At 48.3% G+C, this 26,385-nt stretch overlaps 1 long non-coding RNA gene across 1 annotated transcript; it reads right to left on the bottom strand.

The window, feature by feature from the left end:
- Positions 1-967: 967 nt before the first annotated feature.
- Positions 968-25,760, bottom strand: LOC132811169 (uncharacterized). The gene is made up of 3 exons (XR_009643225.1): positions 25,746-25,760; positions 20,872-21,077; positions 968-1,090 (listed from the first exon to the last, which is right to left on the bottom strand). It is a non-coding gene; the product is annotated as an uncharacterized LOC132811169 (long non-coding RNA).
- Between the last annotated feature and the right edge of the window lie 625 nt (positions 25,761-26,385).

Below are 26,385 nucleotides of genomic sequence, written 5' to 3' on the forward strand. Positions count from 1 at the left end.
AGAGAGATGAGGGAGAAGATGAGAGAGAGGAGAGAGAGAGTGAGGGGTGAAAAAAGGGGGGAGAGAGAGAGTTGCGAGCAAGAGAGACAGGCGAGAAAGGGGGCAAGCGAGAGGGAGAGAGGTGCACGTGTGAGTGAGAGAGGGGACGGAAGTGAGAGAGAGGGTCTGAGAGTGCGAGAGAGAGAGTGTGAGAAGGGGACGAGGGAGGGAGAGAGAAATATAGATAGAGAGGGTGGAGAGCGAGATAGGGAGAGATAGATGGCGAGCTGAAAATGTGTTCATGGAAAAACGCAGCAGGTCAGGCAGCATCCAAGGAGCAGGAGATTCGAAGCTTATGCATAAGCTTATTCGAGGCATAAGCTTATGCCCGAAATATCGAATTTTCTGTTCCTTTGATGCTGCCTGACCTGCTGCGTTTTTTCCAGCAACACATTTGCAGCTCTGATCTCCAGCATCTGCAGACTTCACTTTCTCCTCAGAGATAGATGGTGAGCCAGAGAGAGAGGGACACGAGGGTGAGGCACACGAGAGAGAGAGAGTGAGAGAGAGTCAGGTGAGAGAGAGGGATGAGGTGGAGAGTGTGTGAGGGGGTTGGAGCGAGAGTGAATGAGGGGAACAGAGATAGAGAAAGAGGGTGGGGGGGGTGAGAGAGAGAGAGAGAAGGGTTGAAAGAGGGGATAGAGAAAAAGAGACAGAGTCTCAGAAAGAGAGAGAGAGAGACTGAGAGTCAGAGAGAGAGAGAGAGAGAGAGAGAGAGAGACGGATAGAGAGACAGAGAAAGAGAGAGAGAGAGATGTCTCAGTTGGGACCATTACAGCGGAGATGAGAGCACAAGATGGTGGGAATGAAGCCGAGAATGTTGCTGTTCCTTGCCCAGCTCTGTGTCTATGTCCTGTCTTCTGGGTCTGAATACAGAAGGCCACTAACTCCTCCCTGTGCTGTTTACTGTGAGTGATCTTACCGGCTGCAGGATTTACTGAAGGCTCCAGATCTCCCTCTCCATCTCTCTCTGGCTGACCAACTGTCTTTGATGCGGTTATGGACGAGACAGGAGTTAAGAACTCGGCAGAGACAGGAAATTCCTGAGTACCTACAGGAGACAGAGAAATAGACAGAATGGGAAATTAGACTGATGTAGTGAGGGTTACACATGGAGGATGGCACTGAGTCTCACAGAGATCTGGAAAACCCCAGTCTCCATCCATGGCCTGTGCTGCTGCGTCTCTCTAGAGTAGAGAATTCTGCTGGCTCAGGATCTGGATTGGATGCAAGAGTGAGAGGCACTGACAGAGGCAGCAATTAGACCCACACAGTGAGGGATATCACAGGGAGAGAGACTGAGTGATATCACCAGAGTGCAGGAAGGTATCAGGATCACACAATGGTCATGGTGAAAGGGGTTTGATTGATGCTACACTGGGATCAGTACTCACTGACGGGTGAGCTATGAGTGGGACAGCTGATGGCCTCATGCTAATTCTCTCCCGTCTGTTCATCCAGAAGTTATTGCCGGTGTCCAGCATACCCATCTAACTGCCTAATATCCTTTCAGGAAGGAAATCTGTAATAGGCAGCGGGTCTGGCCTACATATGATCCAGACCCAGAGCAATGGGGTTGACTCTCAATTGTCCCCAAACAATCCAGGAAGCCACTCAGCTCAAGGGCAGCTCGGGGTGGGGAATACACACTGGCCAGTAGGAGGCAGCAATATCTCACAAGAGAATTAGAAACAACCCCGCTGGGAGCAGTGTCCTGGACAGTCACGGTTTACGTACAGGGCTGTATACTGACAGAGAGGATGCAGAGAGTTCAGGTGATAGGAGCTTTCCAAATCCAAACAGAAAATGGCGATGTAGCTGAAGACAAGCAGAAAGGAACAGGAAGACGCAGAGTTTAACTGAAACTGTACATCAGTGAATTGGACTGTGACAAGAAATTGTGGAAAGAATCAATTGTAATGTTCTTTTATTGGAATGGACAAAGACTCTGCAATAAGGTGGCTGGACTGTGGCACAGAGATAAATGAGATTTAGTGGTGACAGGGTGAACAAAAGGTGGAACATGAATATTCTACTGTACACCTCCTTGAGAAGTCTCAGGGAGTGCAGGATGGGTAACCCTGACAGTACTGGGTAATAAAGGCATCACAGAGAAAGTATTTGGCCTCAGATGATGAAGCTGTATCAGCCTGAATGCAGATTCTGGGTAACATGTCACAAAACCACAACCAGGAGAACAGTTTTGATGCTGCCTAACAGCATTTCATTGCTCAACACTGTTACACATTCCAATGAATTCCTGTGTAATGCAAAGGCACTGCGATAATTTTGGGAGAGTTCAGTCTTTGTATAATCTCGGACAGTCACATCAGCAACAGTGATGTTCTCCAAACTCCTCTTTGTTTGTGTCAGTGTTTTTTTAAATAACACATTGTGTAAATGGCCAGGGACGTGACTGTCTCAGATCGACCGTTGGGTGATGACGCTGAGTGAAGGAGGAATGTCACACTGAGCTATCCTCTGGGAAATTGTAGTGTAGTGGAATTCTGTGAGATGATGGATTTTTAAAGTGACCCTAAAGCACACCCTACAATCACAACCAAAGCCATTGACATGTGCTGAGGGGAGAACTGACCAAGGTAAAGAGGGGAAACAGTGAAGTGTATGGCTGGTAATGGATAGTGGTAAACATTTACAGTCATAGAGATGTACAGCACAGAAACAGAGACTTACCTTCCAACTCATCCACACCACCCACATATCCTAACATAATCTCGTCATATCTGCCAGTACTTGGCTCAAATCCCCCTCAACCCTTCCTGTTCGTATACCCATCCAGATTCCTTTTAAATGCAGTAGTTGTACCAGACTCCACCACTTCCTCTGGCAGCTCATTCCATACACGCAACACCCTCTACATCAAAACGTTGTCCCTTACATTCCTTTTATATCTTCCCCCTCTCACCCTAAGCCCTCCAGTTCTGGACTACCCCACCCCAGGGAAAGAGACCATGTCTGTTTATCCTAACTATGCCTCTCATGGTTTTATAAGCCTCCTTATGGGTTCCCCCTCAGCCTCAGACATTCCAGGGAAAACAGGCCCAACCCATTTAACCTCTCCCTGTAGCTCAAATCCTCCAATCCTGGCAGCATCTTTGTAAATCTTTTCTGAACCCTTTCAATTTACACAATATCCTTTCGATAGGGAGGAGACAACAATTGCACGCAATATTCCAAAAGTGGCTTATCCAATATCCTGTACAGCCAGACAATGACCACCTCACTCATCTATTCAATGCTCTGATCAGTAAACACAAGCATACCAAACACCTTCTTCACTATCCTATCGACCCACAATTCTGCTTTCAAGGAATAATGAACCTGCAATCTCAGGTCTCTTTATTCAGAAACACTCCTTGGGACCTTAACATTAAGTGTATTAGTCCCGCGAAGCGTTGCTTTTCCAAAATTCAGCACATCCCATTTGTCTAAATTAAACTCCATCTGCCACTCTTCAGCCCATTGGCCCAACTGATCTAGTTCCCGTTGTAATGTGAAGTAACATAATTTACTGTCCACGATACCTCCAATTTTGGTGTCATCTGCAAACGTACTAACTATACCTGCTATGTTCACTTCCAAATCATTTATATCATTAATGGAAAGTAGTGGACGCCGCACAGATCCTTACGGCACACCACTGCTCACAAGCCTCCAGTCTGAAATGCAACCCTCCACCACCACCCTCTGTCTTCTCCCTTAAAGCCAGTTTTGTATCCAAATGGCTGGTTTTCCCTGTATTCCATGAGATCTATCCTTGCTAACTAAGCTCCCGTGTGCAAACATTTCGTCTACCTTACTGAAGTCCATATCACTCACATCCACCGCTCTGCCCTCATCAATCTTTTTGTTCCTTCTTCAAAAAAACTCAATATCTGGAGACATGATTTCCCACACACAAAGAAATGCTGATTATCCCCAATTAGACAGTGCATTTCTAAACACATGTAACTCCTGTCCCTCATGTATCCGACCTTCAACGTGTCCACGACTGACGTCAGGTGAACCAGTCTGTAGTTCCCTGGCTTTTCCTTACCCCCTTCTTAAATAGTGGCACCACGTTTGCCAACCTCCTGTCTTCAGCCACCTCACCCGTGACTATCGATGATCCAAATATCTCAGCAAGAGGCCCAGCAATCACTTCTCCCGCTTCCCACAGAGTTCTCAGGTACACCTGATCGGGTCCTCGGGGTTTATCCACCTTTAACCTTTTCAAGACATCCAGCACCTCCTTCTCTGTAATATCGACATTTTGCAAGTAGACATCATCTATTTCCCAATGCAGTTTCCCAAACCATCATCCTGTTCTATATCTTCCATGTCCTTCTCTACAGGAACTACGTGTTCAGTATCTCCCCCATCACCTGCAGCTCCACGTGCAGACTGTCTTGGTCTTTGAGGGGCCGTTTTCACTCCCCAGTGAACCTTTTGTCCTTTTTGCATTTGTAAAAACACTCTGGATTCTCCCTAAACCTATTTGCCAAATCAATCTCATGTCCACTTTTTGCCCTCAGCATTTCCCTCCATCCCTGCACAACAAAAAAATCTCCCCCTCCCTGACTGATATCTACCCAACACTACAATCTCCCCCTCCCTGACTGATCCCTACCTAACACTGTAATCTCCCCGTCCCTGACTGATCCCTACCCAACACTGTAATCTCCCCCTCCCTGACTGATCACTACCCAACACTGCAATCTCCCCTCCCTGACTGATATCTACCCAACACTGTAATCTCCCCCTCCTGACTGATCCCTACCTAACACTGTAATCTCCCCGTCCCTGACTGATCCCTACCCAACACTGCAATCTCCCCCTCCCTGACTGATACCTACCCAACACTGTAATCTCCCCGTCCCTGACTGATATCTACCCAACACTGTAATCTCCCCCTCCCTGACTGATACCTACCCAACACTGTAATCTCCCCGTCCCTGACTGATCCCTACCCAACACTGTAATCTCCCCCTCCCTGACTGATCCCTACCTAACACTGTAATCTCCCCCTCCCTGACTGATCCCTACCCAACACTGTAATCACCGCCTCCCTGACTGATCCCTACCCAACACTGCAATCTCCCCCTCCATGACTGATACCTACCCAACACTTTAATCTCCCCCTCCCTGACTGATCCCTACCCAACACTGTAATCTCCCCCTCCCTGACTGATACCTACCCAACACTGTAATCTCCCCGTCCCTGACTGATCCCTACCCAACACTGTAATCTCCCCCTCCCTGACTGATCCCTACCCAACACTGTAATCACACCCTCCCTGACTGATCCCTATCCAACACTGTAATCTCCCCCTCCCTGACTGATCCTCCCCAACACTGTAATCTCCCCTCCTTGACTGATCCCTCCCCAACACTACAATCTCCCCCTCCCTGATTGATCCCTACCCAACACTGCAATCTCCCCCTCCCTGACTGATCCCTACCCAACACTGCAATCTCCCCCTCCCTGACTGATATCTACCCAACACTGTAATCTCCCCCTCCCTGACTGATCCCTACCTAACACTGTAATCTCCCCCTCCCTGACTGATCCCGACCCAACACTGCAATCTCCCCCTCCCTGACTGATACCTACCCAACACTGTAATCTCCCCGTCCCTGACTGACCCCTACCCAACACTGTAATCACACCCTCCCTGACTGATCCCAACCCAACACTGTAATCACACCCTCCCTGACTGATCCCTACACCAACACTGCAATCTCCCCCTCCTTGACTGATCCCTCCCCAACACTACAATCTCCCCCTCCTTGACTGACCCCTACCCAACACTACAATCTCCCCCTCCCTGATTGATCCCTACCCAACACTGTAATCACCCCCTCCCTGACTGATCCCTAACTAACACTGCAGTCTCCCCCTCCCTGACTGATCCCTAACTAACACTGCAATCTCCCCCTCCCTGACTGATACCTACCCAAAACTGCAAACTCCCCTCTGACTGATCACTACCCAACACTGTAATCTCCTCCTCCCTGACTGATCCCTACCCAACACTGTAATCTCCTCCTCCCTGACTGAACCTCCCCAACACTGCGCTCACCCCCGTCCTGACTGATCCCGACCCAACAGTACACCCCTCCCTGACTGATCCCTACCCAACACTGCAATCTCCCCCTCCCTGACTGATCCCTCCCCAACACCGCACTCACCCCGTCCCTGACTGATCCCTACCCAACACTGTAACCTCCCCATCCATGACTGATCCTCCCAACATTGCACTCACTCCCTCCCTGACTGATCCTAACCCAACACTGTAATCCAACTCTCCCTGAATGATCCCTGCACAACAGTAAATCACCCCCTCCCTGACTAATCTCCATCCAACTCTTCAATCTGCCTCTCCTTAGCTAGTCCCCCAGCCTGGCTCATCTCTTTCCAACACTCTCCCTCCCTGACTGATCCCCACCCAACAAAGCAATCTCCCCCTCCCTTCCCCACCTCTCCCAGTGAGATGGAAATATGAATATTTAAGCCTGTCGTTTGTGTATTTGACTGTGACAACATTGAGACAACACGATGTGCTGTCAATCTCCAGAGGGTTAGATGGAGACACTTCGAGGAAGCTTTCTTCCAGATCTAAGTCCTTTCTCAAATTAATCTGTGATATTTACTTGAGAACCGTTTCAGTGAAATTCACTTTGAACCCTTTCTGTGACTTGCTTCAGTTAACTGGGCGCACTGATAATCTGGGCCGTATTGTCCCTGGGAATTTTGATGATAGCCAGAGTAAATGGAGATTTGTGGGTCCCATTCCTTCACATGGAAGAGATAAAGTGTCACAAGTGAACATTGAGATGCTGGTGGTGTTGTCCAGTTACTTCCATAAACAAGGTAAACAACACAACCAGAGTGTTTGGAGTTGAGGAGACAATGGCGGAGCACTTTGGAACCAGTGGCCATAGTTCTATTAATATTGTAAACATTGTGGAGTAAGACAACATGTTCCCCAGGTGCTAGATCTACATTGGGGCACAGCACATTCTGACGGAATTAGACAGCAGCTTGCAGGGGTTGTTTTGAGAAGTTTGTTTGCAGGCAAAGTGACCTCTTGCACGTGGAAGTTCTTTAACTGTGGGATAGCTACAGTTCAAGATCTGTCCGTTCCTGTGAATGTGAAGAGTAAGGTTGGCAGGAAGAAGGAACCCTGAATGACAACAGACATTGAGGCTTTAAACAGGAAAAAAGCAAGCATGGCTCAGGTACAGGCAGCTGGGGTCAAGGGAATCCCTGGGGATACAAGAGTTTACTGAAGAAGGGAATCAGAAGGGCAGATGACCTTGGCTGAGAAGATTTGGGTGAATCCAAAGAGATTCTTGAAGTATATTAATGGAAAAAGAATAACTAGACAGAGACTAGGACTCTTCAAGGACCAAAGTGGACATGTATGTGCAGAATCGCAGGAGTTATTTCACCTCTGTGTTAACCTTGGGGAAGGACACAAAGGCTTGGGAACTTGGGGAAGTTAGTGATGATCTCTTGTGAACAATCCATATCACAGGAGAGGAGGTGTTGAATGCATTAGAATGTATGAAGGTGGATAAATCTCTTGGTCCGGACCAAATATATCCAACAACACTGTAAGAGGCGAGGGAAGAAATTGTGGGGTCCCTGGCTGATCTTTTTGCATCACCGTTAGTCACGGGTGAGGTCCCGGAAGATTGGAGGGAAGCAACAATTGCGCCCTTATTCGAGAAGGGCTGCAAAGAAAAACCTGGGAAATACAAATCAGTAAGGCGAACATCCATGGTAAGTTAGTTACTTGAGAAGATTCTGAGATATTAGATATATATGCATTTGGAAATATAGCTTTTGATTGGGAGTAGTCAGCATAGCCTTGTGTGTGGGAGACCATGCCTCACAAATTTGTTAGCGTTCTTTGATGAAGTGATCAGGAAGTTTGACGAGGGGAGGCCAGTACATGTAGACTCTACAGATTTCAGGAAGGCCTTTGATAAGGTTCCACATGGTACCTTGCTCTGGAAGGTTAGATCACATGGAATCCAGGGGGCGTTGGCAAACTGGGTACACAATAGGCTTGATGGGAGGAAGCAGAGGATAACAGTCTGACTGAAGGCCTGTGACTAGTGGTGGGTCTCAGCGGTCATAGAATCATAGAATCCCTCCTCTGTGGAAACAGGCCCTTCGGCCCAACAACCCACTGGCCCTTTTTAGATTATTCCAACCAAACTCATTCCCTTACCCTATTACTCTACATTTACCCCTGACTAATGGAACGTACTTACACATCCATGAACAATATAGGCAATGTAGCATGGCCAATTTACCTGACCTGCACATCTTTGGGTTGTGGGAGAAAACCGGAGCACCCAGAGGAACCCACGCAGACACAGGGAGAACATACAAACTCAGTTGGGGTGGCATGGTGGCTCAGTGGTTGGCACTGCTGCCTCACAGCGCCAGGGACTCAGGTTCGACCCCAGCCTCGGGTGACTGTCTGTGTGGCGTTTGCACATTCTCACTGTGTCGGTGTGGGTTTCCTCTGGGTGCTCCGGTTTCCTCCCACAATCTAAAAATGCGCAGGTCAGATGAATTGGTCGTTCTAAATTGTCTGTGGTGCTAGGTGCATTCGTCAAGGATAAATATTGGGTAGGGAGAATGGCTCTGGGTGGGTTACTCTTCGGCAGGTCGGTGTGGACTTGTTGGGCCAAATGGCCTGTTTCCACACTGTAGGCCTCCTTCCAGAATGGGATAGTGTGTGCCTTTGGAATTCTACCTCCCCAGGGAGCTAACGACAAGCCCCACACTGACACATCTACACCTGCTCACGGATGGGGACTGCTACTGCCTTGCTCCCAGCTAACTGCACTTTTGCCCCCAGCCCTGACCCACATCCGAACTCAGATTCCATGAATCCTGTGGTTATCCAGTGTCAGACAGCTGATGGTCTCACTCCGTACACAACAGCCATTCCAGCCGCCCAGCTGGTGGGCAGCACCAAAAAGTCTACTCTGTCTGAGCCTGTCTCAAACTCAGATACATTTTTGGATGAGACAGACCGACAGTCTGTCATACACGGACTGGATGTTGACAAACAAACTAAATTAATCACCATGTGACTTTGTCCACCAGGCCATTCAGCCCTCCCTGAGGGACAACTGTGAGGGCAACGAAGTGATGAAATGAAGGCAACGGTCCTCACTGCTCGAGAAAAGTCCCATCCCGGGTTAGTGACAAACAGCGTCAATATTTGTTCCAGGAGAAGACCCACACCAAGGTCTCTCACTGTCAGTGACAGCAGCTCACCCAGGGCTGGGTTAGTAACAGCTGTAAGGACACTCTCGGTGGGACACCTGGGCTTGGGACGAAGGATTCCAATTATCCCAAGTGACAAAGTTAGGATGGAGATCTTTGAAGTCGAAAGTATTGGAATTATATTAAAAAAGGTAGTTGGATGGGTTATCATGATTCCATCCCACATGCTGTGGAGATAGAGGGAACATTGACAGGGACAACCCTTACATAAATGTGAAGGAACACGCCACACCACGGCATTCCCACCGCCTGTCATTAACGTATTCGGCTCCTCTCACATCGGCTGTGATCCTAACTGCACTCACCTTGATATATCTCGGGATACCGGTGGTTAGGGTTACAGGCTGCAACACATGGGTACGATCATGCTGAATAATACCTGGATACACCCCCAGGGGCTGGAACTCCCCGGGTGATCACCTCAGTTTCATTCATTTGCAGCGTTTGAGTGTTCCTGGCTGGGCCCAGTATTGACTGCCTGTACGTCGCTGCTCGGGAGCTGGTTTGGGTGGTGAGCTGCCTCCTTGAACTATTGCAGGTGGTGGACCCACAATGTCCTTAGGGAGCTAATTCCAGGAGTTTGAGCCAGCAGGCGTCATTCCCTTGCATTTATTCTGCTCCCTGGATGTTGGCTGTGCATCCCAATTCTGTATAGATTCTCAGAACGGAATATGTTTTGTCGAAACAGTTAGGAGTGCCACAGTTACTCAATGGTGAGCACTGTTACCTCACAGCGCCAGAGACCTGGGCTTGATTCCACTCTTGAGCAACTGTCTGTGTGAAGTTTGTACGTTCTCCCTGCATCTGCATCGGTTTTCTCCCACTGTTCAATGGTGTACATTTTTGACAGATTGCCCATAGTGTCGAGGGATATTCAGGTTAGCTGGAATAGCCATGGGAAATGCAGGGTTTCAGGGATATCATCAGGGGATGGATCTGAGTTGGATTCTCTTCAGAGGGTCATTGTGGACTCGATGGGCTGAAGGGCCTGTTTCTGCTCTGTAGGGATTCGATGATATCACTTATCAGCCATATGACAATGGGTTTGACCAATATACAAAACGGCTTTCGCTCAAACAGCAGGCTACTCTGACAACAAATATAACCAGCTTTTAAAATGAGGTTTCTAATTCATTGTATAAGCTTCTTTCCATTCAAAAGACTGGGTGGGGGAGGGGGAATGGGTGAAATGTTGCGGCCTCCTTACTAAAACACAGATAGACAGCCAAGAGATGCTGGGTATATTGGACAAGTTATACACCCAACTCACAAAAGCCAGACAGCAGCCAGATGGTTATCCCATCAGCATAATGTCAAAGGCAACAGTTCCCCTGGGCAGACATAGCCCTAACAACGTCTCCACCAAACCAAGGAGGGCCCAGACAGGAAGGCACCGGGGCCTGCTACACAAAGAAACTAACAATAACAAGCCATCCAAATGATTGGCAATGCTTCAAACTATTAACGGATTCTCCGAATTGGCCAGAACGATAGAAAGTTCTGGGAAACCATCCAGAAATGAACAAAACCAGGGATCACCTGCAGACTGATCTCTTGAATTTTCTGGAGGCTTTCTGAGTTGACCAACATGGCAAGGGACAGAGACCGGCTGACCATCCAGAGAGAGGGAGAGAGAGAGAGGGAGAGAAACAAGCTGAAGCAAACCCCAGGAGCATGGGAGAGAGGGAGTGTGAAAACCCATTGAGAGAGAGATAGCTGGAACCAACTGGAATACTGAGTGTCCCCCTTCAGTCTGTCCATGCTTCAACGCCTGTTTGTCTCAGTCTGATGTCCCCTTCTCTCTTTGTTCTTCTCTCTCCCTGTCTGTCTCTTTCTCTCAATCTGCCTTTCTCTCACACCCTCCCTCTCACTGTCTGTCTCTGCGCCATCTTTCTCTCATCCCCCTTCTCCATCCCCACTCTCTCTACCCGTCTCTCTCTTTTTCTCACCCTCCCTTTCTCTTTTCTTTATTTCAGACCTGAAATAATTTTGAACCCCCTAAAAACATTTGCCCCTCATTTTCACTGTCCTCCCAAATTTATCCCCTTCCCCAAATACCTTCCCTCCCAAATACCTACCTCACCAAATGTGCCCCCCTCAAACATTTCACTGCCCCCAACACTGCTGTGAGCCCCACTCCCTGGGGCAGAGATAAATGGGTGGAAAAGTGTGGTGCTGGAAAAGCCCAGCAGGTCAGGCCTGACCCATCGACTCTCCACACTTTGTAACTCTGACTCTCCAACAGCTGCAGTCCTCAATTTCTCACACCGGTAAATGAGTCTGGGTTGACTGACTAACCTGTGACTGTTTTAATGAACAGCAAGATCCCAGTCCCAGAATTACAGAACTGAAAATGTGTTGCTGGTTAAAGCACAGCAGGTTAGGCAGCATCCAAGGAACAGGAAATTCGACGTTTCGGGCCAGAGCCCTTCATCAGGAATGATGAAGGGCTCTGATGAAGGGCTCTGGCCTGAAAGGTCAAATTTCCTGTTCCTTGGATGCTGCCTAACCCGCTGTGCTTTAGCCAGCATCACATTTTCAGCTCTGAGCTCCAGCATCTGCAGACCTCACTTTTTATCAGAATTACAGAAGGCTTGTATCACAGATGGAGTCCTTTCTGCCCATTCCCCCCACCTCCCCCGCGAAATGATCCTGGTCCTGTTCAGGATCCTCAGGATTGGCCCCTGAATGGCCTCATTGACTATCCTTCGTGTGGAGACCTCTTCTCCACCCTGTCTCAGACTTTGCATCACGTGCTATCCCTCCCTCTACCTCTCTCTGACAACAGCCCCTCCTTTCTTCACCAACCCCAAAACCCCACCAAACACTCCCCCTGTCTCTGGCTGGCCCACTCCCCCCGTGTCCCCACCCTCCCCCTTCCCATGCAGACTCACAGCCCCTGGGCTGGAGGACACAGTGTTGAGACCAACTCGCCTTTTGACTGACTGCTGTAATGAACAGCAAGATCGCACTCTAAACCCATCGCCAGTCGTACACACTGTCCTTCTCCCTCCATATATGTCCTTCTCACTCTCTCTCTCTCTATCTCCCTGTCTTCTCACTCTATCCTTTTCTCACTCTACCTCCTTGACTCTTCCTGCTGATCTCTACCTCTCCACTTTCTCCATCTCCACTCTCTCCATGTCTCTCTCTCTTTTTGTCACTCTCCCTTTCTCTTTCTCTTTTTCTCTATTTCAGACGCACTCAGAGTGGTACTTCATGTTCCTCCCCTACTGTGGGGGTAAAACCTGAGAGAGACCAGGCACTAAGGGAAAGTCTTCCCAATGCCCCTTCCCCCAGTCACTGGGACAGAGCAGAGGGGTCCAGGGAGAAAGAGGGAGAGAAACTACAGGAGAGAAAGAAAGATGGACGGGCAGACAGTGAGAGGGAGGGAGAGAACAAGAGAAAGACAGGCAGGCAGTGGGTGGGGGGAGGGTAGGGGAGAGGAAGTGTGAAGAACTGAGAGAGAGCAGAAGAGAGAAAGACAGAGAGAGAGAGAGGGATAGAAACCCCAGGAAGAGAAATACAATGTCAGACAGATACAAGGTAAAAATGGGGAGAGAAAGACAGGGAGAGACGTTCAGGCAGACAGCAAGACAGAAATCCCAGGGAGAGATAGAGGACAGAGAGAGAGAGGAGTTGCAACAGCAGAGAGATAGAGCTGAGAGAGTGGGGTGGTGGTGGGGGCTGATGTGATGTGGCTAGAGTGATGTACAGACAGGAATAGCAAGATCCCACAGAGCTGAGAGACAGATGCAGAGAGAGATGAGCAAGGTGTTAGTTTTGTGAAAGACTGAATGATTAAGCATTCCTGAAAAATCTAGTGAGGTGACAAAGGGGGAAGGGAATCTACTGGGAAATGGAAACAGGACAGAGATGTGAAGGATGTTGAGAGATAGGGATTGAAGGAAAGATGTGGGAAAGAGATCTGGGAACACAGAAATAGACATGAGAGCTGCAGAGAGAGAGAGGGAAGCAGTGAAATCTGTGGGATCAGATCCCTCTCTAGCATTTTGCTCCTTTTTCTCTCCCCGTTCCCACAGACAGCCTGAATCCCACAATTTGTGTGTGTGTGTATGTGTATGTGTATGTGTATGTGTATGTGTGTGTGTGTGTGTGTGTGTGTTTGTGTGATTGCGCGCGGGTGTGCGCGCGCGCTCTGATGATTCCTCATGGCAGAATTCTCTGTCTCTGTACTGTCCGGGTTTCAGCTCCCAAATCAAATGGTGAATCGTACATTGAATAGCAGAGCAGGCTCGTAGGGCTGAATGGTCTCCTCCTGTTCCTATTTCGGATGGTCTTATGTTCCTAGCGCTATCTCCCAGCTCTTGGCCCCCTCACTGGAGGTTATGACTATACAAGGGCCTGATCTGTAGAGTGCTGCACTCTTCTGTGAGTCTCGGAGGGAACCAGCCTGGTTTGGATTGGAGTTGCAGCCTCTCAGTGAGAAGTGAAATCTCCTCGAGGTTCCCCTCAGTCTCTCACTATAAAGGTGGAGCAGGCCAATCCCGGGGAAGCAAACAGCAGGCGAGGATCCTCCAGATCCATTTCAGAAGGCCACATGGGAGGGGCTTGTTTCCTTCATCAACTTCCCGTGCTCTCCCTTCTGGGTTTAGGGTGGGGGCCGAATGGCCTTGCTCCTGGCTCCTATTGAGGTGCAGGCTGGCAATGATTGGGTTATACAGGGCCTGCCCCTGGAGTGAGGTCAGTTAGCTCAGTTGGCTGGGCGGTTAGCTTACCACACTAGCTAGAGTTACTGTGAAGGACTCTCCTTCCCTCCCCCCCCCCCCCTCAGCTGGGATATGGTGACCCTTTGAATAAAACACCACCAGACACCGCTCTGTAATGAGGAGCTGTCCCATGGTCTGGTAAGACTACGGTGACATTACATTGGTTTGTACCTGGAGCACTGTGTGCAGGACTAGTCACTGCATTGCCAGAGGGATGTTAGTGTGTGGGGAAGGTTTACTGGATAAATCCCCACTGGAATGAACAGCACTCTCTTTCCCCCAGTTAAGTCACCTCTTGCAGCCTTTGTGCCTTTTGGAGACACACGGACCAATTCACCTGAAACAGCAGCTGGGTTTTATATTCATGGGCACCTGATAAGATTGGCTAGTTTACACACACACACACACACACACACACACTCACACACACACACACACACTCACACACACACACACACTCACACACACACATACACACAGGCACACTCTCTCACACACACACTCTCTCTCACACAGACACACACACTCACACACACATACACTCTGTCTCTCACACACTCACAGACACTCTCTCTCACACGCACACATACTCTCTGTCTCTCACACACAGACATTCTCTCTCACACACATACACACAGACAGACTCACAGATACACGATCCCTCAAACAAACACACACACTCTCACACGCACACACACTGACACACACTCGCTCACACACTCAGACGCTCTCTGTCACACACACACATAAATGCACAGTTAATCTCTCTCATACACACATACACACGCAGACACACGCTCCCTCAAACACATATAGACACACTCTCTCACACACACACATGGACACACTCTCTCTCTCACACACACACATAAAAACACAGTTACACTCTCTCTCACACATACGTACACACGTAGACACACGCTCCCTCAAATACACGTAGACACACTCTCTCGGACACACACATTCGCTCTCTCACACATATACACTGACACACAATCTCTCTCACACACAGACGCTCTCTCATACACACACATAAACGCACAGTTACACTCTCTCTCACACACACATACACACGCAGACACATGCTCCCTCAAATACACATAGACACACTCTCTCTCACACACACTGGCACACACACTCTCCCACACACACAGACACACTCACTCTCTCACACACATGCACACACACTCTCACACACATACGCACTCTTTCTCACACAAGATACACTCTCATACACACACATAGACACACAGACACATACACACATAGACACACAGACACATAGACACACAGACACATTCTCTCTCACATACACAGACACACTCTCACACACACATACACACAGATACACTCTCCCTCACACACATAAACACTCTCTCATACACACTCTCACTCACACACATGCACACAGAGACACACACACCCTCAAAAACACACACAGCCACACACTCTCACATGAACATGCACTTTCTCTCTCACGCAAACATATACAGACACACAGAAATACACATGCTTCCACTCTTTCACACACACAACCACGGGCAATCTCTCTCTCTCTCTCTCTCTCTGTTTCTCTGTCATACACACAGCTGTAAAGGCATGGTTGAGGTATTGATAAAGAAATGATTTCTCTGAGGACTGAACCCTGATCTCACATGGTGACTGCTCCACGGAGACAGACAGCAGCTAGAGAGACTTGTTGGATCTTGCCCCACCTCTTGCATCGACAGCATTAGTCTGTTTGGGTGCCTGCATTTCTTAAAAGTCTCCAAGCAACAAGTAACAATAGATTGATGAACGTTTTCCTCCAAACCATGTTTCAGACACATCCTGCTGTTATTTTTCACTGATTGTTTAAAATGATCTGAATCTTCTGAAATGGGGAGTGGCTTCCATTTCAAGTTACAACACCAGAGTGCCTCGGGGACCCTGAGGAAATGATCAGGGAATTGCATCTGTTCCTTTCTATCCTCGGCACTCTGTACCGCCAGATAGTGTTCCCTCAGTACCTCAGATAGTTCTCCCTCAATACCTCTGAAAGTGCTCCCTCAATACCTCAGACAGTGCTCCCTCAGTACTTCAGATAGTGGTCCCTCTATACCTCTGAAATTGCTCCCTCAGTACCTCAGAAGTGCTCCCTCATTACCTCAGAAAGTGCTCCCTCCATGTCTAAGAAAGTTCTCCCTCAATATCTCAGAGAGTGCTCCATCAATATCTAAGTAAGTGCTCCCTCAATACCTCAGAAATTGCTCCCTCAATACCTCAGACAGTGCTCCCTCAATATCTCAAATAGTTTTCCCTCAATACCTCAGATAATGCTCCCTCAATACCTCAGAACGTGCTTCCTCAATACCCACGTAGTTCTCCCTCAAAACCTCACATAGTGCTCCCTCAATACCTCAGATAGTTTTCCCTCAATACCTCAGATAATACTCCCTCAATACCTCAGAACATGCTTCCTCAATACCCACGTAGTTCTCCCTCAAAACCTCACATAGTGCTCCCTCAATACCTCAGACAGTGCTCCCTCAATACCACAGATAGTGCTCCCTCAATACCTCAGAAAGTGCTCCCTCAATACCTTGCTTAGTTCTCCCTCAGTACCTCAGGATGTGCTCCCTCAATACCTGAGATAGTTCTCCCTTAATAACTCAGATATTACACCCTTAATACCTCAGACAGTGCTCACTCAATATCTCTGAAAGTCCTCCCTCAATACCTCAGATATTTCTCCCTCAATACCTCTTAAAGTGCTCCCTCAATAACTCAGAAAGTGCTCCCTCAGTACCTCAGACAGTGCTCCCTCAGTACCTCAGAAAGTGCTCCCTCAGTACCTCAGACAGTGCTCCCTCAGTACCTCAGAAAGTACCCCCTCAATATCTAAGAAAGCACCACTTTGTTGTGTTTAACCCCCAAAGCCCCTCAGACAGTAGCTCCACAAAACATTCACATCTTCAACACTTCAGGGCTCAGCCCAGCTCCCCACTCAGACTGTGTTCAAACCACTTCAGACGGTAAGGACCCACATCCACCCCTGTTCAAGATTGGAGCTCAGATCACCGGAACATGACTTGTCTCTCCGGATTAATTTTAGAATTCCTACAGTGTAGAAGCAAGCCATTCCGTCCATTGGCCCCACTCTGACTGTCTGAACAGCATCCCACCCAGACTCACATCCTCTACTCGATCCCGGGAATGCTACATTTCCCATGGCATCTTTGGACTGTGGGAGGAAAGTGGATCACCCGGTATAAACCTGCACAGATACAGAGAGAATGTGTAAACTCCATACAAACTGTCACCGGGAGTTAGAATCAAACCACTGAGGCACCGTGCGGTCCTCTCTCCCTGGATGTCATCTCATCTAACCTTTTACTAAGTAGTCTCCCATGTGAAAACGTCTCATCTGTCTCCTTGGTCATCCCTTCAAAAGCTCCATCAAGTTGGACACATCATTTCCACAAACAAAGCCAAGCTGACCATCCCTAATCAATTCTTGCTTTTCCAAATGTATGTAAGTTGTCTCTCAGAATGCCCTCCAACAGCTGACCCACCACTGCCATCAGGCTCACAGCTCCATAGTACAATGGCTGTTCCTTGCAGCCTTACTTCAATAATGGCCCATCATTAACCACCCTCCAGTCTTCAGGCACCTCACCCGTTGTCACTGATCAGTCCATCTGACAAGGCCATCTCCATCCTTCTGTAACCTAAGGCTATCCTCCTCAGTATTTATCACCCAACCAATCTTCATATCATTCATGAGCCCAATGATTAACCCTCCACCATTCAAACCTACATCTTTTCTATCAGCCACATCAGCAAGACCCCAACAGTGAGACATGAACGGACAGAGATTTCTCATTGGGCCATCACTGTCTGCTTCCTGCCACTCAGCATTCTGCGCCAAATTCCATGGATCTTGAGTTTTTATATTCATCCATCAGATTCCGGCATGGATCCTGATAAAAGCCTCACTGACCTCCAAGCAGGTGACAGGAAAGTATTGCCCTTATTTACAGACCTGGTCACCTCCTTAAACAGTGCAATCCCATTGGTCAGACCTGACCTCCCCTTAACAGAACCATTCTGACTGTTCTCCATGAACTCCAGTCTCTTTAAATGCTGATTAATTCTATCTCCCAAAATTGCTTCCAACAGACGTCCCACCCACGATATTAGCCTGACCGGCCTGGAGCTGCCTGGTATATCCCATGCTCCTTCTTGAATAACAGTACCACATGGTCAGTCTGCCGTCACCCCTCCTGTGGCCAGAGAGGATTTGAAAATGTTTGCTCGTGTACCTGTCACTTCCTCCATCACCTCTTTCGGTAAACTGAGATACATTTCCACCGTCTTTGGAGATTTATTGAGTTGTAAGAAGGCCAGACCACTCAGAACCATCTCTCTCTCTATATATATGTTTACTCATTTAATTGTGTCACAGAGCATCTCCACGATTTATTATCAACCCTGTCCCAGTGAGCACTGACAAAATGCATCCATTCACTACACCCTCTGGGTCCATGCACAGACTCTCACTGTCTTCCACAACCTACTCTTTCTCTCATTATCAATTCACCCATAATGTCACTGTAAGGAACTTTCAGGTTTTTATTTCCACTCTTAGCCCTCATCTCTCCCAGACAATTAGCCTGCGATACGGTTTGGAGGAGTGTGGGATGTCATTCTGGAAGTGGATGAGCATTGGGAAGCTCAGAAATAAGAAACACACGACTGTGCTGAGTGTGGGGCAATGGGATCCATTTGGGATGAGCAGACGGAAGCTGAGGAATAAACCTCAGCCCTGCAGCATGAAAATATCCCTTTGAGCTGGCAGGTCAGTCCCGTGAAACGAACCCTCCAACCCTGGGAAAAGAGGATGTAACCTCTTCAAGTTCAAAAACTAAATGAAGACGGTCTGTTTGAACACAGTCTCTGGAATCTGGACACGGGAATCATTGCTGAGCAGGGTCTGTAGGACGCAGAAGCAGCAATGTACTGAACAATTCCAGATATTCCTCGTAGACCACAAGACATGGGAGCAGAAATTAGGCCATTCAGCCCATCTGACAGTGTGGCACTCACTCAGTACTGACTCTCTTACAATGCAGGTATCCCCCAGCCTGATGCGCTGACAGTGCAGCACTCCCTCAGTACTGACCCACTGACAGTGCAGCACTCCCTCAGTACAGACCCTCTGACTGTGCTGCACTCCGTCCACACTGACCCTCTGACAGTGCTGCACTCCCTCCACACTGACCCTCTGACAATGCTGCACTCCCTCCACACTGACCCTCTGACAATGCTGCACTCCCTCCACAGTGACCCTCTGACAATGGTGCAATCCCTCCATATTGACCCACTGACAGTGCAGCTCTCCCTCAGAACTGACTCTGACAGTGCAGCTCTCCTTCCGTACTGACCCTCTGACAGTGCAGCACTCCCTCAGTACTGAACTTTGGATAGTGCATGCTCCCTCAGTGTTGACCCTCCGACAGTACAGCACTCCCTCAGTGTTGACCCTCCGACAGTGCAGCACTACCTCATTGTTGACCCTCCGACAGTGCAGCACTCCCTCAGTACTGACCCTCCGACAGTGCAGCACTCCCTCAGTACTAACCCTCCGACAGTGCAGCACTCCCTCAGTACTGACCCTCCGACAGTGCAGCACTCCCTCAGTACTGACCCTCCGACAGTGCAGCACTCCCTCAGTACTGACCCTCTTTTTTCTATTTCATGTAGTGTTGTGGAAATTTAGAGTCATAGGGTTTGCAGATTCTGAGGAAGTATGAGCGAGACACACTGTCCAAGCCCTGTCTGAAACTCTCTGTAATAGACTATTCAGAGGCACAGAATCACAGAGGTGCACAGCTTGGAAACAGTCCTTCCTGTCCAACGCGACCATACCAACCAGATATTCTCATCTCATTTCATTCCATTTGCTAGCACTTGGCTGATATCCCTCTAAACCCTTCCTATTCACATACTCATCCTGATGGCTTTCAAATGTCACAATTGTACCAGCCCCCATCACTTCCTCTGGCAGCTACCTGCATGCCCTTGAATAAGTGCTCAAACATTCATACTGTCGATACAAACTCCAATAAACACCAACCTACAAAAGGGTATCATTGTCATTTTCAACCCATCCTTTGCTTCATCGTTATGCTGATTTCAGCACAGGTACAGAAACAGTCTTAGTGACCATCCACCGTCACCCTGTAATAAACTTATTTTCAAATGGGGCTTGCATGTGATTCCCACCCCCTCTAATAGTTACCTGGAAGGTGGGGGTGAGCTGTACTCTCCTTACTGCAGTCCTTGGGTGTCCCACAGTGATGTCAGGGAGGGAGCTCCAGGATTTTGACCTGAACCATGTAAAGAGCTCTCTTCCTGGAGTGTCCTTTTTAAAGTTGGGAAGTTAGTATAGACCAGGAGGACCCGAGAGCTGCTGTCCTGTCAGAGAGAGAGGCCTGGTGGGTCACACACCTCAGGGGAGGGGCGAGGTTGAGAAGCTGGGGCCTTCATGGTAATGTCAGACATGATAGAGATTGAGCCAACAGTGTTGGCATCACGAACCAGTTAGCTGAGGTAACTGACTCCCCTTTGTAGCAGAGGGGTTCAATCCCTTGAACAGAGCAAGCTGGAGAATTCAACACTAAAACCAATCTGTACGGATGCACTGGAGACCTGAAACATCAATACAGAGATTGCTGAAGAAGCTAAGCATGTCCGGCAGCATCTCTGATGGGAGAGGGAGAAAGCGACAGAGACAGAGTTCACCTTTCAATCCAGTGATTTCTGCGGGAAAGCTCCTTCAGAACAGGCCGTTTTGAGGAAGGGTCCCTTGAAATGTGAATTGTTCCTCTCTCTCCTCACCGTTGTTACTGAATATCCCCAGCCATCTGTTTGCTTGAGAATTTGATCTGACCTGATCCAAGCGTCACTGAGTCATTCAGTCTGTGCTCAATGCCCTGAGGCTGCTTCTGCTGAAAGTTGACAAACAGGTTTAAAGCTTTATAAGGTGTTGTATTCGGAGGGCGGGCTACATGGGAGAACAGATACAGAACACAGGCACTTCACAAAGATCCTTATCAATGTAACTTTGTGATGTTAATTCAGAAGGAACAGCTCAGAGCTAACATTTCAGTTAATCAGCCAAGGGGAGTGTATATGTCATGGCAAAGACATGTTGTAAAAAATGTACAGAAGGAACTTTAGTGACTGTGTTTGTACGGAGAGTTTTTTTGTGAATAAAGTGTCTTTTTGAATTTGATATAAATATTTTTTCGAGGGGGATCAAGCATATTGAGCTTGTGGAGGCATTGCCCTTATCTATAATCTTTCTTAAATAAACACTAGACAAGTTAGATACTCCCCGGGTATACACATCAAACGGTCATCAATGTGGAGGAGATGGTGGGATTGTCAGGGGGGCTCAGTGTTGCCTCACCCCACCCGGGTTCGATTCCAGCCTCGGGCGACTGTCTGTGTGGAGTTGGCACATTCTCCCCGTGTCACTGTCCAAAGATGTGCAGGCTAGGTGGATTAGCCCGAGGAATGAAGGGTTCCTGGGATGGGGCGGGGGGTAGGGGGATGCGGTGGTGGGTGGGGGGGGGGTGGGGGGAGTAGGATGCTCTGACGAGGGTCAGTGTGAACCTGATGGGCCGAATGATCAATCCAGAGACTCAAATAATGTTCTGGGCCGTGCGGGGAGGCTGTGGGTCATCGCAGTGAGAACAGGTTTGGGAATGATCAAGGTCCAAGGGGGTAACAGGTTTACTTTCTGAGATGTTGAGGGTATGATGTTTTCTCGAGGTGATCTGGGGATAAACTTACTGAGGGGATGGTTTCTAAGGTATTGAGGGAGCACTATCTGTCAGTACAGGGTGCAGATGGTCGCAAGGTACAGATACACTTCATAGATCATAGAACATAGAACAGTACAGCACAGAACAGGCCCTTCAGTCCACGATGTTGTGCTGAGCATTGATCCTCATGTAAGGTAAACCTAATGTACGGACCCTCAAATGTCTGTGACCATATACAGATCCAGCAGTCTCTTAAATGTTCCCAACTTCGCTTCCACAACTGCTGCTGGCAACGCATTCCATGCTCGCAGAACTCTCTGTGTAAAGAACCCACCTCTGACATCCCCTCTATACTTTCCTCCAACCAGCTTAAAACTATGACCCTTCGTGTTAGCCATTTCTGCACTGTGATATAGTCTCTGGCTATCGACTCTATCTATGCCTCTCATTATCTTGTATAACTCAATTAGGTCCCCTCACTATCTTCTTTTTTCCAATGAAAAATGTCCGACATCAGTCAACCTCTCTTCGTTAGATAAGCCACCTATTCCAGGCAGCATCCTGGTAAACCTCCTCTGAACCCTCTCCAAAGCATCCACATCTTTCCGATAATAGCGTGACCAGAACGGGACGCAGTATTCCAAGTGCGTTCGAACCAAAGTTTTATAGAGCTGCAACAATATCTCACGGCTCTTAAACTCAATCCCCCTGTTAATGAAAGCCAAAACACGAAATGCTTTCTTCACAACCCTGCCCACCTGGGTGGCCATTTTAAGGGATCTATGTACCTGCACACCAAGATCTCTCTGTTCCTTCGCACTGCCTTAATCCTGTACTCAGCTTTCAAATTCGACTTTCCAAAATGCATCACCTCACATTTATCCAGGTTGAACTCCATCTGCCACCTCTCAGCCCATCTCTGCATCCTGTCAATGTCCCGCTGCAGCCTACAACAGCCCTCTACACTGTCAACGACACCTCCAACCTTTGTGTTGTCTGCAAACTTGCTGACCCATCCTTCAATCCCCTCATCCAAGTCATTAATCAAAGTAAAAAATGAGTAGAGGCCCAAGGACAGAGCCCACCACTCACCACTGACTTCCAGGCAGAATACTTTCCTTCCACTACCACTCGCCGTCTTCTGTCGACCGGCTAATTCTGTATCCAGACAGTTACATTTCCCTGTATCCCATTCCTCCTGACCTTCTGAATGAGCCTACCATGGGGAACCTTATCAAATGCCTTATTGAAGTCCAGATACACAGCATCCACCGCTCGACCCTCATCAACTTGTCTAGTAACATCCTCAAAGAACTCAATAAGATTTGTGAGGCATGACCTGCCCCTCACAAAGCCGTGCTGACTGCATTTAATCAAACCACGCTCTTCCAGAGGGTCATATATCCTATCCCTCAGAATCCTTTCTAACACCTTGCAGACGACAGAAGTGAGACTGACTGGTCTGTAATTGCTGGGGATTTCCCTATTTCCTTTGTTGAAGAGAGGAATTACATTTGCCTCCCTCCAGTCCTCAGGTACGACTCCAGTGGAGAGCGAGGATGCAAAGATCTTCGCAAGCGGCGAAGCCGTCACATTTCTCTCTTCCTAAAGCAGCCGAGGACAAATCTGGTCTGGCCCTGGAGACTTGTCAATCTTAACATTCGTCAAAAATTTCAGCACATCAGCTTCCTCAATCTCTATCTGATCCAGCATGCTTACCTGCTCCTCAATGGTTTCATTCACTACAAGGTCCTTTTCTTTAGTAAAGACAGAAGCAAAAAACCCATTTAGGGCTCCCCGTACCCCCTCAGACTCTACACACAAGTTCCCTATGCTATCCCTGATCGGTTCTCCTCCTTATTTGATCATTCTCTTATTCCTCACATACGTGTAAAATGCCTTTGGATTCTCCCTAATCCTTCCTGCCAAGCCTTTCTTGTGCTCCCTCCTGGCTCTCCTCAGACCATTTTTGAGCTCCTTCCCCGCCTGCCTGTAATCCTCTAGAGCTGAGCAAGACCTTAGCTTCCTCCACCTTACGTAAGTGGCCTTCTTTATTTTGATGAGAAGCTCCTCCGCTCTCGTCATCCAAGGTTCCTTTATCTTACCCCTTCTTGCCTATCTCAGAGGAACATATTTATGCATCAGTCGCAACAACTGTTCCTTAAACCGTCTCCACATGTCTATAGTGCCCTTTCTATGGAACAATTGCTCCCAGTCCATGCTTCCTAACCCACGTCTGATAGTATCATAGTATTCTTTTCCCCAATTAAATACCCTCCCATTGTACATGCTTCTCTCCTTCTCCATAGCTATGTACAATGCGAGGCAGTTGTGGTCACTATCACCAAAATGCTCTCCCACCACAAGATCTGACACCTGCCTAGGCTCATTGCCGAGCACCAAATCCCCTCTCCCCTCGTCGGCCCAACAATGGCCTCTCCCCGCGTCGGCCGCTTTAATGTACTGAGTTAGGAAACCCTCCTGAACACACCTTACAAAAACAGCTCCTTCCAAACCATCTGCTCGAAGGAGGTTCCAATCAATATTGGGCAAGTTAAAGTCACCCATTACAACAACCCTACTCCATTCACACTTTTCCAAAATCTGCCGATCTATGCTTTCCTCAGTCTCCCTGCTGCTGTTTGGGGGGGGGGCCCAATGAGGTAACTGCTCCCTTACCGTTCCTAATTTCCACCCATACTGACTCAGTAGGCAGCCCCTCCTCGACAATGGTAACGTCTGTAGCTGTGATACCCTCTCTGATTTCCTTTCTGAAATCCCTGTATGTGGTGTCCCTCAAGGGTTGGCCAGCACAGTGGCTCAGTGGTGAGCACTGCTGCCTCACAGCACCAGGGACCAAGGTTCGATTCCAGCCACGGGCAACTGTCTGTGTGGAGTTTGCACATCCTCCCTGTGTCTGCGTGGGTTTCCTCCGGGTGCTCCGGTTTCTTCCCACAGACCAAAGATGTGCAGGTTAGGTGAAATGGCCATGCTAAATTGCCTGTCATGTTAGGTGCATTAATCAGGGGTAAATGTAGGGGAATGTGTCTGGGTGGGTTCCTCTTCGGAGGGTCAGTGTGGACATGTTGGGCTGAAGGGACTGTTTCCACACTGTAGGGAATCTAAGGATCTCTCCTTGGCCCCTCCTTTTTCTCACCTACACACTGCCAGGAGGTGATATCGTCCAAAAGCACCGTGTTAGGTTTCACATGTACACTGACAATGCCCAGCTCTCCCTCCCCATCATCCCTCTCCATTATTCCACTGTTATTCAGTTATCAAACTGCTGACCACATTCCCACTACTCGATTGGCTGCATTTTCTCCAATGAAACATTGTAATTGTTAAACCCGTTGCCTTCAGATGCTATTAGAAATTACTTTCCCTTACTGCTGAGCCCCTCCCTCTCGCTGGGTGCAGTCTGAGGTAGAACTACACTCTTTACAACATTGCTGTTATATCTGTAACCCCAAGGTGACCTTCTGATCAGATTCTACACAATAACAAACACCATGAATTCCAATCTTTAAAATGTTGCTTGTCTCCACCTCACCCCAGTCCCATTGCTACTGAAACCCCTTACCCGTGTCGGTGTTGCCTTAAACTTGATGAATCTGAAACAGAGCCCTTGATTCCTTGACTGACCCAGAATCCGCTAGCTTTCTGTGTTTCCTGCACAATGACCCCCCTGGTCCCTTTGTGGTGCAGCTTTTTACAGTTCCCACCATGTAAATAGCACTCTGTTCTCTTACTATCCCCTCCAAAATGACCAACTTCCCATGTTCCCAAATTATACTCCATCTGGCAACTTGTTGCCCCCTTCTCCTGTGCATCTCTCACACTTACCAATCCTCTTAGAACTTTACAGTTATGCCTTTTCTGACAGATTCCACCCAATTCTTCTAAACGTTAACTGGTTGTCCTGGGCAGTGGGAAGCGTGCAGTGTTGCTCTATGGGAGGACTAGGAGGAGCTTGCTGCCCATTGGTCAGAATGGAGGCCACTTGCCCATCGAGCTGCATGAGCCTTTCACCCCCCATGTCTTATTGATGAGGCACAGCGGCAGCACAGAATTTAAAAAAGCAGCAAATCCTGCTCTCCACATCTCACTGACTCTTGGAACATTCTCTCCCATGTGTCAAAGATCTGCCCTGTTCAGTCACATGAAGTCCCAAGTTGGAAACTCCTAGAAACTCACATAGATTTCCCCCTGAACTGACTGCTGCCCTCCACAAGGGGTAATGTGTCCAGTCATCCTGGGCCAGGAGGAGGGGGTGGTGCGAGTTTCTAACCTGAACTGACAGTGATGGATTTTATAAACTTGTATTACAGGATATTACAGGTGGACATTCAGATGGGAATCTCAGTAACTGTAATGCCAAACCCTGACAGAATTACTGCATTCATCAGGAGCTGGATATTCACATTGTGTGTGAGGATTGTGTTCCAGCTCATTCCCATTTACTGCATCAAAGTTCTCCTTTGAA

The sequence above is a fragment of the Hemiscyllium ocellatum genome, unplaced genomic scaffold (assembly GCF_020745735.1).
Source record: "Hemiscyllium ocellatum isolate sHemOce1 unplaced genomic scaffold, sHemOce1.pat.X.cur. scaffold_212_pat_ctg1, whole genome shotgun sequence".
NCBI lineage: Eukaryota > Metazoa > Chordata > Chondrichthyes > Orectolobiformes > Hemiscylliidae > Hemiscyllium > Hemiscyllium ocellatum.